This window comes from Triticum urartu, chromosome 4A, assembly GCF_056163025.1.
Source record: "Triticum urartu cultivar PI428250 chromosome 4A, HENAU_Tu73, whole genome shotgun sequence".
Lineage (NCBI taxonomy): Eukaryota > Viridiplantae > Streptophyta > Magnoliopsida > Poales > Poaceae > Triticum > Triticum urartu.
The window spans coordinates 318,275,306-318,280,009 of NC_141876.1; positions in this window are offsets into that span (position 1 = coordinate 318,275,306).

Consider the following 4,704-nt stretch of genomic DNA (forward strand, 5'->3'; position numbering starts at 1 on the left):
GTCCATCGCTCTCCCTCGCAAAGCTCCTCGCGAGCCGGACCGCGCAGAGCACGCGCTAGCACTACACCTGGTGCTCACCCTTCCCAGGGCCCCCCTTCAAACAGGGCGGCAAGCCCCGCAAGATTCTCCGGAACTCGTCGCCTCATGACCCAGCCCTAAACAGGCACTAACTAAGGTAATCCACGTCTGGAAACTCACCCACAGCTTCACAAGCTCACGAGGACACATACCCACATTGCATAGGAAAGTAAAAACTGCGATTCATTTACATGAGGGGCTCCCCTCTCAAAATGCTCTCACAAGTTTTCCTAGGGCCACGCCCGAGTTTTGCGTGCAGAATAAAACAACAGGAGAATATGGGATCAGCCAGAGATATCGCTCGTTGCGTCATCTAGGGACGCGTCGCTCGTATCGTCATCATCTTCGTCGGAATCGTCGCCGCCGTCAGCAACGCCCCCATCGCCGTTGTTGACCACATCACGTTCGTCTGCGACGACCACCACCCCATCATCCTCCAAGGTGAAGGCCCTGACCAATGCGTCGACATGATCCTCTGCCCAACGCGCCAAGTCGCCCCGAACGGCAATGGGCACAGGAGCAATGGCAGCATCAAAGTCGAAGTTGGGGTCGGCGTTCAGGAGGTGGTTGAAGACACGAGAGAAGGCGCGCAGAAGCAGGCCACGACCCCTCTCCTCCACAAGCTGCCGAGCTCTGGCAGATTGAACCTCCAGGCACGTCACCACCTCGGTGAAGAAGGTCAGGTGGCTGGCGTAGTCACTCGAGTGAGGAGTCGGGGCGTTCTCGTCGCAGATATAGCCCAGGGCGGTGTTGGCCTTGTTCCGAATGTCTTGGAGAATAGGGCCATGCACGCGCTCCAGCGTTCGGCATTGGAGCACTTCTTCTCTGTTTTGCCGAGCGACGGCCTCGGCATCGTGAATTCGCCTCCGGAGGGAAAGCAGCTTGGCGCGGGTGGAGGCCAGGTCCGCCTGCGCCGCATCCAGGTCGGCGGTTGTGGCCTCAGCACGCCTCTCGGCCTCGTCCAACCTGGGCCTCAGGGCGGCGGCCCTGCCCGCGCCCTCCTGTCCGGCGAGCTCTAGCCTCAAGCCGTACGTGCCCTCCAGATCGGCGCGAACCACGGCTACCCGACGATTGATCTCTTCTTCGACTCCGGCCTCACGGGCCCCGACGGCATCTTCAGCTTGAGCGACTTGATGCTCCCACATCTCCAGCCGCTCGAGCTTGAGGCTGCGCTCCACGTCCTCCAGGGCCAGCGCCTCCTCACGCCTCCGGATCTCCTCTTCCTCCGCAGGCATCCCCCTCATCGACGCGAGGGTGGCCCCGCGCGCCTCGACTTGCTGCTCAAGGGACGCGCTCCAGGCCTGGAGCTCCCATGCGCGCTCCTCCGCAGCCTCGTGGTGGCGATCGGCCTCGTGAGCTTCCCCCAAAGCTCGCGAGCAGGCCTCATTGGCAATCTTGAGGGACGCCTCAGCCTTCGCGTTCTCGAGGTCGCGATGATAACGGCCAAGGTTGATGGCCACTGGTAGCTTGCGCCGCTCCTCCACCAACCGAAGACCTTCTGCCTCAAGACGCAAGTGGACGCCAGCAAGCTCTTCACCAAGGCGGTTCATCGCGCCCATCACCTCCTGGAGGAGTTCGTGGCGGACTACGCTGCACCCACACTCGAGCTCGAACGCTCGCCCCATCTCGTCCTCCGCCTCGGGGGCTGCGGGTAGAGCATCAAGTGGCACGCCGTCTCCCGGTTGGGGGCTGGCATGGCCCCAGGTGCCGGCTGACCCTCACGAGGGGCCCAGACCGAGCAAGGCCCGCTGCTTGAAGGAGGCTCCATCGAGGCTAGCCATCCACCAACCATGACCAAGGGAGGAGCCCTTGGCACACCCGTTGTGCTCCAAGCAAGGCCGCGTAGGAAGGACGGCGAAGGCACAAGCTCGGGGCGCCTTGACGATGGAGCCTGAAGCACTGGAGCTTGGCGAGTATGACGGGACGAGAGGGAGCTGCTTCTCTGAAGGTTTCGCGGCCTTAGCAGAAGGGGACCTGAGGGGGCAATCATCAGGAAGGGAAGGCGGCACATAGAAGATCACCAAGGAGAGTGTTGGATTTCGGGTTCCGATAGACCCTTAAGGTTCGAACTCTGGGGTGCGCACAGAGATCTTTCCCCTACCGACTCGCGCTTCTATGGCTCGCAAGAAATCTAGGCTGGAAGGAAGAACACTCAAGGGACATGAGGTTTATACTAGTTCGGGCCACTGATGTGGTGTAATACCCTACTCCAATGTGTGGTGTGGTGGATTGCCTCAGGGGCTGATGATGAAAAATACAGGGGGAAGAACGGCCTCGCGAGAGGTTTTGTTGAGCTGGTGCGGTGTGTTCTACTCGGTCCGGATCTCTCTCTCTCTCTTTCCCTTATCGCTTTTTCTCCTTTCTCCTCTTTTTCTCCTCCTCTCTTTTTCTGGTGGTTAGTCCTATTTATAGAGGCCCTGGCCCTCTTCCCAAATAATGAGCGGGAAGGGCGCCAACAATTGGCCACTTTGAAGGGGATCATCTAGTACAAGTTATCCTGACTAAAGGTGGTCTTCGGCTGCCAAAAGCACTGGTGATGACGCCATCTCGGGCTCCATGGTGACCTCCGTCCTGCTGCTTTGCTGGTCTTGGTCTCGCTGCACCGGAATGGTAACCTTTGCCCGATGCCTTGGCCTGCGCTTGCTCCCTTTGCACCGAAGGGGAAACAAGGACACTGCGCAGGCCGGCGCCCGCCAGGCGCCCGCCTAATCTCGATTGTCATGGCTTGCGTCACGGGCTCCTCGCGAGGCACCCTTGCCTTGATCTCTCCGCCTCCTCGCGAGCCTGCCTGATGAGGCTGCTCCTGAGGAACCCTCCTGTCGTCCGCCCCGCAAGGCTTGGCCCCTTGTGAGGGTCTTGAGCTTGAGCTGATGAAGCTGGGCCGCACTGGGCCCCCACTCGAGCCACGCCGCAGGCCGCAGGCAGGCAAGTCTGGGGACCCCCATTCCCAGAACGCCGACAGTAGCCCCCGGGCCCAAGGCGCGCCCGGGCTTGGCTTAGCAGAGAAGCGAAGGGGCAAGCGCGAAGCGCCGCGGGCCCCAATAGCCTGCGGCCTTGGGCGCCGCGTGGAGATTGATTGGACGTGGGCGTCTGCGCCTCCCCACGACGCCTCGGCAACCGCTCGACTTGACAACTCCCTGCATGCAGAGAAATGGGTCATGATTACCTGCGATCGTGGTGGCCGGCGGTTGGCCTTCTTTGGCTATGAGTACGGGGCCGCGTGAGCCTCGATAGCTTGTCCCTTCCTGCTACTCCTTTCCTTCTTCTTCCTCGTCCTTGCTTCTCCTTATGCCAATGGCACCAATCCGCCGGTTTTCTACAGACGAGATGGGAAAGGCCCCCCGAGAAGGTCCTGACCCTCTTCCGCCGAAGAAACGGCTAGTCCCCTGCCGCCGAGATGAGGATGCTTGGCAGGAGGCATCGAGGCCCTGGTACGAGCGGCCGCCGCCTGGGTTTCCACTGCCCTTGTACACCCGAATCGAGGGCCCTGGGGAAGAGGGCGTCGAGCGACACTGACGGTGCCGCCGCTGACGCTGGTGAGTCACAGTGGTGCGCGTCGTTCCTCCTGGAGTCCATGCCGAAGGCTCCTCCTGTGAGGTTGTGCTTCACGCTGCCATGCCCCCATGCTCTTGGATCCGCCTTCCTCCCTCCTTCGCCTTCGAGATGCCGCCGAGCGGGTCTCTGGAGCTCTGGCTGCAGCACGCCGACTGCAGCACCCTCGCGACCGGAGCGGAGGTCGCGGCCGTTGCTCCAGGCAAGGTCTACATGACCCGGGGCTGGGGTGAGATCGCCCGGGTCTGTCGGACGGAGGGTGCCCGCGTAATTCATCTTGAATATGATGGCGCCTCATTGATGTTCTTCAAGGTCTTCGATGCTGAAGGACGCCGGTTGGAGTGCGGCCCCAAGGGAAGCGGCAGGGGCATCGGACTGGCAAGGACCTAGCTTGCCCATCAGCCCTCTAGCAGCTCTTCTGGCGGCAGCGGAGGAGCTGGGGAATCCAGCGGCTCCCCCGAGCTTCTCGTGACTCTAGAGACGAGCGACGACAGCTACGAGCTTCCGAGCTCGCGCCGTGCTCGGAGTAGGGCAAATGCATCGAGCCGCCGACGCCACTGATCTGGGTGGGTTGGCACCGGCGCCGGGCAGTCCACTGTTGATGATGGTGTTGCTTGCGGAGGCGCGGGCAATTAACGTTCCTTAGGATTAGCACCTTTTGTTCCCTACGAGGAATCGAAGCAACACCCCGCGGGGGTATGTAAGGCGCCTGCCATGTCTTTTGCGAACATTATATCCCTAATATGAATCGATGCGAGATGCTTATCCTGTCCCGGCTCGGCTCCCTCTTTCTATCCTCACGAGGACTTAGCGCTCTACGCTGATAGGTCCCAGTCCCTAGGCAGGCTTCAGCCATCGCTGGTATGCCAGGTCGTGATGTCGTGGTCAAGGCCAGGAGGTGAGCGACCCGAGGTCTGGTAAGAGCCCCCGAGTCGCGATGCTCGGGAGGTCCCCTTTAGCGCTCGAGCAGCCCTCGCTGGGCGAGAAAGGAAGGCAACATCGTCATGACAGAGCTGCACTAGGCGAGGGTTTGGTGCTGCGTTGGTCTAGCTCCTGTAAGGGCGTGACTTATCT